The sequence below is a fragment of the Danio rerio genome, chromosome 4 (assembly GCF_049306965.1).
Source record: "Danio rerio strain Tuebingen ecotype United States chromosome 4, GRCz12tu, whole genome shotgun sequence".
NCBI lineage: Eukaryota > Metazoa > Chordata > Actinopteri > Cypriniformes > Danionidae > Danio > Danio rerio.
Genome location: NC_133179.1, coordinates 32,965,383 through 32,975,078, shown reverse-complemented (window position 1 = coordinate 32,975,078; position 9,696 = coordinate 32,965,383). Strand labels below are relative to the sequence as shown.

The following is a 9,696-nucleotide window of genomic DNA, read 5'->3' as shown; positions in this document are numbered from 1 at the left end:
TTTGGTGTATTTTGCATGTGCAAGTTTGTTATTCTCTATGTGCAACCAAAACAACGGTGGTGAAAGCAAACTGACGCATATATACGCGTAGAAAACTCTGACTTAATTAACCCCATCATTGTCTCATTAACTTTAACTGCTTTAACTGAACTCATTTCAATATGACTCGAAAGCCGTGTAAAGTGCTGTCGATTGACGTGTTGTCCTTTTTCTCTTTAGATATCTCAAATTATCATATGTGATCTCATCATCTGACTAGGGAAAAACGTCAAAAACATACTAGATGCTTTGAACTGTTCACTGTTAACGGTAGTGCAATGCAAAATTGAAAATTTAGGATTCAATTGTGGATTTTGAATAAATATTTGTGAATACAAGATGTTTCAGAGAGCAGGTCGACGCACACACATAGTCATAGAGCGCTATTATAATGCTAAACACCATGTGTGTCGATTAAAATGTTATATGGAAATTAAACTCTCAACAATGTTTTTGATAGGCTATAAATGATCATGTATTTTTCTACCACCAACAAGTAGGATAATATGCAAAGATGTGCTATTCAAATATTTGTTCATATTATAAAAAAAATACTGATGTCCACATTGGCTCTGGTGCATTAAATAATAATTAATAATAGCATTAAGATTTATTTTTTTTATCACAAAATATAGAAAATGGTATCGAATGTTGATATTTATTGAAGGTATCATTTCTAAGTGTGAATTTCCAGCATTGTAAAAAAAAAAAAAAAACAGTTACAATTACTGTAAACATTATTATATGCATTAAATCAATATGGGGAATTCTATTGCATGTATGTTTGACATTTAAAATTAAATTAGAATTAAAGCTCTTTAATACAGCAATTGTTTCCAGTATCTTATTGAAAGCATATTTAGTTTTTAAAATTCAGCTTTTGCCAATCATACATGATTAAATGTTTTAATTTAAGGAATAAAAAGTTTTTTTATATTGTTTGTAAACTTACATTATGGATGAGTTTAGTAATGTGTAAAAGTGGTTTCATTTTTTTTAAATTAACAGTGCTAATTGGTCCGTTCCATTGAAATATAGATTGACTGGTACTGCTTTTTTATTATTAAAATCATTTGAATTGCTTATTGTCTGTACAGTTTGTGCAACGAACTTGCTTCATTTTGTATTCCTTTTTAGGAAATGCAGCTGTTGGCAAAGGAGTCAACTGCCATATTTTGTCAATGATGATGCAAAAACTGAAGACTGGCTTCACTTTAAATTTGGGTTTGTAATTGGTTGCAGTTTGGTTACGTGCACACACACACATATATGTGAGTGAGTGAACACTGAGTGAACACTGGCATGATCTGTTGCCTCTGTTCACCAGTAAAACTTTTAAACTTTTAAAATCTCGTTCAACGATCAACATTACAGTTGAACAGATTTAACTAAACAATTTGGACAATTCTGCAGCCTGCTTGAGTTTTATGGATTTTACCTGCTCTGACAGATGTTTGTGAAAGGAGAGCAGTTTGTACACTAATTGTGTTGTTAATTGATATTGACTTGTAAATCCTAACTGGTGGTATAATCTTAATTTAAGAAATAATTAAGACAATTTTAATCTTCTCTCATAATAAATGTCATATATTTTAAATACATTTTAAATAATATGGTTAGTAACAGTATTATATTAATATGAAATTAATTTTTGTCTTAAAATTCTAATCAAAATATCCGGCACACTTTGCTGTGTGTGTTTGTGTGCTCATTCCTTTGTTTCTGTACCTGGAGTTGGGGGTGGGGTGTGGTGGATCCCAAACCTTCACAAAGCTGCTCTTGATCTCTTCACTCTATAACATGTTGATTTTATTATGCAAGCAGATTCTTCCACAGCAGGATGCTTTTTCCTTTGCCCTGTGTGCAAAAAGGCTCATTCTCTTCCTGGGCATCTCAGGAAGGTGTGTATGAGGAACAGCACAGAGGCAGAGATCCAGGCTGTCGTCTTAGAGGCCAAGAAGGAGTTGTCCGAATTCTGTCACAGAGGACATTTCTGGGAGTTTGGAAAAATTTGTGACATATTGGACTCTACTAATCCTTTTGCCAAGTTTGTAACTCTGTTATGCTTCTCTGATTTGATGAATCTGGCTTCAAATTAAACATCTGCACATATCTATACATAAATATAAATTATTGCTATTGTTTATTTGACCTTATTTTATGTTCTTTGTTTTAGGATGATTGCGGTGATGCAGTCAAAGGGGTTTGTGATTAATAACTTACCTTCAGTCCTTCCAGAACCAGCTCGGTTGATCTTCTGTGACTCAAAGCTCTGGAGATGGTGCAGAAAGTCCATTGGATCCTCCAAATGAGCCCTTATCTGATAAGAGCTCTGGAGAGTACTATCAGAGGTACAGTTTCAAATCGGCATTCCCAGAAATTAAATGTACAATGTGGATATGACTTCTCTTTAATATACAAAGTCATTTTGCTCACCTGCTTTTCTATTTCAGCACTGGTGGACCGATGTGGACCTCTTTCTTGAGGGTGGAAATGGTCAAAAAAGGCTTATACAATATGCACTCCATTGACCAACCCCTTCTAGCAGGATTTAATAAGTACTTTTACACTGATCTAGGATATAAAAACAGCAAACAAGTAGTAAGTTCATTAAACAAGTAAAAGTATAAATGTAAAAACTTGTGTGTGGGTGTTGTTTTATGGAGTAGTTTATTTTAATATGAAATGTGTCCTTTCAGGTGGAAACAGTGTCCAGGTTCTTGCATTACATGGACCCCACTGAGCCAAACTTGATGTTTGTTCGGCAGGTGGAGAAAGTGCGAGAGTACTTTAACATCTTGTCAGATACAAAGCTCTCAAAATGGACAGTGTTCAACTACTCGAAGAGTCTCAAGAGGTCAGTAATGTGGAACCACCACAAGCGTGCCATGTACATGATAACTAATCATGTCTGCTGTGCTGTGTGTCTTTTCAGGGTTCATGAAATACATTATTACCTCCACGGACATTCGCCACAACAATCCATCTCTGTTCCAGGACTGTGAGAGTTTTATGGATGTGCTGTATGGAATACTGAGTGGCATGTCCAAAAAAGTGAGTATGGAGGTCACAGCAAAAAAGTCTGCCTTGCTGTTTTGAAGGCTGCATTTAAAGATTTCCAGGCCGTTATATACAAAATGCAGGGTCCAGGAGCCATTACAGGGGACTGTTTGACTAAAAATGAACGGCTGCTCGTCCTGTACTACCTGGAGGCTGTTATCATGCTGAAGCTAGTCCAGCGGCCTGGAGAGGTGACACACATGACTGTAAGTGTTTGTTTTCCCTACATTGTCTTCTTTGTTCTTATATGCTTCATCAATGTGCAAAACTGTCTGTTTGCAGGTTGAGGATTGGGAGGGGAGAAGCCGGATAGAGAATGGTGTCTGTGTTGCAGTGAAGGAGCACAAAGTACCGTTGTCACACGAACAGGAACTTGTAAGTTTATATTGTCTTTTAAATAATAACAGCAATAAATGTATTGTGGCAAAGTCATACTTATTTTTTTCCTTTCTCTAACTAGTGGTTCGACTTGTACTTCAATGAGGTGCGACCAGTATTGCTGCAAGAAAACTGCACTGGCGACGATGTGGCAGTTGATTCATTTTTTGTGTCAAGTAGTGGGAGATCGATTTATAATCCCTCCAACGACTTAAAAAGACTACATGACAAGTAAGCAACCTTACACCTGTCTTTAACTCTACATCTTCATCTGTCCACTTTTTGCCTTCTTACGATGCCTTGTGTTTCAGATACAGTCTCCCCAGTGTGACGTGTAGCGATGCCCAGAGAGCATTTGAGGCGGCAGCACAAAACCTGTCAGATGTGGAGAGAAATGTGGTGGCAGCTGAAAGAATCTACATTTCAAGAGTTCACACTTAGATAATGCTTGACTATTTAAGCTAGTTTGGCATGCTGTCCCGGGAGAGAACCCTGAGCTCGGTGATAGATGAGCCCAAGGCTTCCGCCTGGTCAATAAGCATTTGGAGGGATATGAGATCAGGTAGTTCTCGATAGCTTCCCAAAATAGATCACTAGTTGTGCTAGTTTGTAGTAAGTGCTTGTGACTTTAACTTTTGTTGCATAGTTTTTGAGTGTGGGAGGAAACCGGAGTACCCGGGGAAAACCCACGCAAACACGGGGAGAACATGCAAACTCCGCACAGAGAGTATCGGTTGGCTCAGCTAGTGTTGAACCAATGACCTCCTTGCTGTGGGGCAACAGTGCTAGCCACCAAGCCACCGTGTCACCCAAACTGAGGAGGAGGGAGAAGGGATGGATGGGGGGGGTTTCCAAAACGAAGATGAGGATTGAAGTTTAGGCTGGATATTTATATTAAATTTAGAGTGATCCGATTGGCTAGTTAGTGATTAGTGATAGGGATCAGCTGTAGTCAATCCTATCACGTGCTCCTCTCGAAATTAGTTTGAGAAACTTCAAGAGTTCAAGAGTTCACACTTAGATAATGCTTGACTATTTAAGCTAGTTTGGCATGCTGTCCCGGGAGAGAACCCTGAGCTCGGTGATAGATGAGCCCAAGGCTCCCGCCTGGTCAATAAGCATTTGGAGGGATATGAGATCAGGTAGTTCTCGATAGCTTCCCATAAATGCTATTGTGTCGGGACAGCAGCCGCGTATTCGAAGAACGCCCCCCCAAAAGCTAGAAATTGCTATATCCGGCTGCTGGATATAGTGGTTTGAGGAGAAAGAAAGAAATGAAAAGGTAGAGGAGATGTGGGCTCTGTAAGAGCCCAGACGTGAAAAGAGGAAACTATCTCCGATGGAGATAATATAAATAAACAACATAGGTAAAGTGCTATGCTGGAGGGTGGGCAGTGACATGACTCGTGCTCGTAGTCACAGCTCGAAAGTTGAGCTATCAAAGCAGGTTCCAGCAGGAGTCGGAAAAAGAATTTTTGGGCAGTGAAGGCTCCGACTATGAAAAATGGGGGTTTGAGCTGTAGGACCGCCTTTGCAGTAGCTAGAGCTTAGGGGTGACAGCATTATGAAATAATGTATATGTCCGCATGCACGGGTACATGCGGGCATAGATACATAACATATATAGGCATATAACCATGCACACATATGCACTCGTGCCGTGCGCATGCACACGTACACATGCACGCATGCACACGCACACACACACACATACATACAAATACACGCACGTACACACGTACGCACATATATATACACATGCACACATATAAGAACACTTAGTAGTCACAGCTCGGGAAGTTGAGCTATCAAAGGCTGGTTCCAGCAGAAGTCGGAAAAGGGGAATTTGGGCAATGAAGACTCCTACTGGTTGAAAAATAGATGTTTAAGCTCTGGAACAGTCCCTGCGGTTGCCAGAACTTAGGGGTGACAGCACTATAAAATAAAATATATGTCTGCGTACATGAGTGCACGCAGGCATATCAATATATATATTATTCATATAGGCACATATTAATGTATATGCACACATGCCGTGTACATTCCTCATATGTGCGTATATGAACAGGCAAAGCAATATAAAATAAATAAAAGAGCTAGGGCTCGAGGAGAGGGGGCAGTGACGTGACTCGTGCTCGTAGTCACAGCTCGGGAAGTTGAGCTATCAAAGGCTGGTTCTAGCAGGAGTCGGGAAAAGGGGAATTTGGGCAATGAAGACTCCTACTAGAGGGAAAAAGGGGTTTTAAGCTCTGGGACTGCTCCTGCGGTGGCCAGAGCTTAAGGCTGGCAGCACTATGTATGAATGTACATGTCCACGTACGTGGGTGCACGTGGGCATATAATTATGTTGTTCATATAGGCATATATATATATATATATATATGTGCCATGTGCACTCTTCATATATGCGTATATAAACAGTCAAAACAAATATAAAATAAACAAAAGAGCTAGGGCTGGAGGCGGGGGGCAGTGACGTGACTTGTGCTCGTAGTCACAGCTCGAGAAGTTGAGCTATCAAAGGCTGGTTCTAGCAGGAGTCGGGAAAATGGGAATTTGGGCAATGAAGACTCCTACTAGAGGGAAAAAGGGGTTTTAAGCTCTGGGACCGCTCCTGTGGCGGCCAGAGCTTAGGGGTGGCAGCACTATGTATAAATGTATATGTCCACGTACGTGGGTGCACGTGGGCATATAATTATGTTGTTCATATAGGCATATATATGCACGTGCCATGTGCACTCTTCATATATGCGTATATAAACAGTCAAAACAATTATAAAATGAACAAAAGAGCTAGGGCCGGAGGCGGGGGGCAGTGACGTGACTCGTGCTCGTAGTCACAGCTCGGGAAGTTGAGCTATCAAAGGCTGGTTCTAGCAGGAGTCTGGAAGGGAGGGAGGGATTAGAAGACTCCTGTGAACAATGTTAGGAAGGGTTGGGGCGGGAGGGGGGGGGTCAGTACAGCAGTACATGAGTTATAGGCTAACATGATGACTCCTTCTGGAAAGGGTCTTCTGGGCTTCTTTAAGATAACTCCGGCTGAGGCAGATGTATGACTTAAATGGATCTGACGACCACCTTCCTGGAGCCTGGATGTGATGTTGTGGTAGTCCTTTATATGCTGCAGTAGTGGCGGCTTCGATGCTAAATGAATGGCTGTCATATGATTCTGGTGCAAAGCTCCTAGAAATGCATGCTGGTGGAAATCGACAGGAGAGAATATCAGCTGAGCTTCCCTGAGGTGGTATTATTCTCCTGTGGTGTAAAAATGCTAAGAGAGTTTGGACTGGGTGTGAGGGAGGGTATATCAAACTGTATGCATGATGTCCTTTGCAAAATTGATCTATTTTGCTTGCTTAATAAGAAAGATGGTATTTCTTCATCCTGCCAAGTTGGTTCAGATATGGTGAGGTGATTGTGGGATTGGATGTTAGTTTAGAATATCTCAGAACTAAAAGGCTAGTGTAAATATGGCATCAAGGGTATGGGCTAAGTGAGTGGAAATGTATACTTTGTGTAGAGTATAGTTGTATTTGGAATGTATATAGAATATAATGGGTTGGATGAGGGTCAGATTCTGCAGCCAATTTTCATGGTTTCTGAAATGAGAAATGAGAGAATCAGATAAAGATTACAACATGGTGCATGTACAACAGACATAATAAATTGTTTTAGCTGATATCCATGCGAGGCATCTTATTAAGGGTGTGGACAACTGTAAATGGATGCGCCTTTTGTTAACGCATGGTCCGATAGCTGGTTGTCGCGATGTGCAAGGATGGTAGAGGTGGGCATTCGTCCCCCCGCATGATGGCAGATGGATGGAGAGCTGAGGATATGTGGTGTGGCTTGTCTGGTTGTCCTGGAAGTATCTATTGAAGATCCATCTGTCAAATATCCTCCTTCTATAGCAGCCAAGCAAGAAGTTTGTTTTCTTTGCCGTTTTACATTTAACTGACTTGCCATTATAAGTTTACGTATGACACTTTGTATATCAACACGTGAGTCACTGGCGTATTACGATTGGACTTCTGTGCTCGAAGTGTATGATGTTTTTCAATACCTGGGTAATGTTCACTGGTTGGGTAATAATCTTTTCTTAGTTAACTGGCTTTCAGATGTAACTTTATTTGTTTATTTATATTATTATTATTATTATTATTTATTTATTTTATTATTATTATTATTATTATAATCATTTATTTATTTATTTTGATTATTATTTATTTATTTATTTATTTATTTTTATATATAATATCAACTGCTAACATCAAACTCTGAACTTAAAAAGACTTCAAAACGATATCACCACTTAGTAAAACTGTGAATGAAATGTTAGTAATGGCTTATTTTAATCCATGAATATTTGTTGAAATCTTAACTTAACTTAATTCACAAGCGTGTCTGGCCAATTCATTCATAAGGTCTTTGCAACAGAGTCAAGAGAGAGGGCGGGACCATCTCCAGTTTTTTAGAGCTCATTGGATGGTGACGGTTATAGCTATTGGCTTAAAGGAGTGTCAATCAGGCCCTGCCAAAGGTGCAAAAGCCCAGCGGCCATTTTGTTGAATAAAAGTCCCCATTGTTTATGACTGGAGCTGCTGTTCTGCTGAACACATTCCAGCAAACAAGCTGTAAATGTTATGGATCTGTGGACAGGCAGGAGGATTGTGAGGCAAATGTCTTGGTTAAATTCATTGTTCACGCTAGTCTTGTTATTCAAAAGATTTATAAATGTTTAGTCTAAATGTTTGGCTGTAGTTATTTTGCAAAGTTTTCCTTTAAGGCATGCATACTATGTACGTTACCACATGTACACCGCTAGGAGGCGAGGGTTCAGATTCCATGCAGCATTCATTGAGGAGGCACTTTAAAGTGGAAGGTTTGATGTTGTTGTTGATGAATTGTTGTTGTTTTGAATTAGTAGTAGTTTATGTTATTGCTATAGATTGTGGATTGTAGATTTTATCTTGTAGTGGATTGTAGCTTCTGGCTTGTAGCTTGTGGTGGCTTGTAGCTTGTGGTGGCTTGTAGCGGCTTGTAGCACGTGGTGGCTAGTAGCTTGTAGTGGCTTGTAGCTTGTAGCGGCTTGTAGCATGTGGTGGCTAGTAGCTTGTAGTGGCTTGTAGCTTGTGGTGGCTTGTAGCGACTTGTAGCTTGTAGCTTGTGGTGGCTTGTAGCGGCTTGTAGCATGTGGTGGCTAGTAGTAGGGATGGCTGACGTGAAACTGATGTTTTGACACAGTGTCGAGATCCCGAAGCGCAAGTGTTTCGAATCACTGCACCGAAGCATGATCCGAAGCATCCAAGTCACGTGACTAAAGTGTTTCGAAACACCTAGTCACGTGACTAAAGCGATTCAAAGCATCGATCAGCTTAGAAACGTTTCGAGACCTGGTGAATCCTAATTTGACTGCCAAGGTCTCCAAATTATCTCTGTCTCACATGGCTTAGAGCACTGTGGATTTGCTTATTGATTCTATGCTTAGCATGATGTTTTGGGTTCGAATCCCGACTTGTACAAATACTCTGAAATCATGGTTTTATGTATTTTAATCATGTTTCTGTTTTGTGTAGCCTAAATAGGATACAGCTACAGTTACGCCATCAATTTAGCATAATTTTTGTAACACTGTAAAACAATAATAAATATTTTTACAGTATGGTTGGGTTTAGGGTTTGGGTAGACATTAATAAAATACAATAAATGGGAAATTTAATAAATAATATAAATAATTCTTGATAACTTCAGGCTATCGTTTTTGATCTAGCAACAACCCTGTTTTAAGACAAAAACAAGACATATTTATTCACAAATTGTTTATTCGGATATCAGACCAATGTTGAAACAAAACGATACAAGAGCAAAGCATTACCAACTGGTATTAAAGCATTTTAAAACAACTGCTACAGACTGGCTTCGAAACCTACTACTCCTGCATGGATGTCTGACACCTCAACCACTGTACTATGTTACTTGAAGAATTCCGCTTTCACAAAGTGGGGTTTAATCCCTCAATTTGTTCAATCGTTCTTTGCTGAAGCTGTTTCAGTGCAATATATATATAAAAATGACCACTAGATGTCACTGTAGAGTGAGGTTTCGAAACGTTTCGAAGCTTCGACACATTTGCTTCGACTGTTTTAGTGTTTCACGAAGCCTCGCTTTGCCCACCACTAGCTAGTAGCTTGTAGTGGCTTGTAGCGGCTTGTAGCATGT

At 39.7% G+C, this 9,696-nt stretch overlaps 1 long non-coding RNA gene across 1 annotated transcript; it reads left to right on the top strand.

The window, feature by feature from the left end:
• Positions 1-3,396: 3,396 nt before the first annotated feature.
• On the top strand, positions 3,397-4,796 carry LOC141381741 (uncharacterized). Its single transcript, XR_012402391.1, has 3 exons — positions 3,397-3,474; positions 3,560-3,708; positions 3,789-4,796. It is a non-coding gene; the product is annotated as an uncharacterized lncRNA (long non-coding RNA).
• The last annotated feature ends 4,900 nt before the right edge of the window (positions 4,797-9,696 follow it).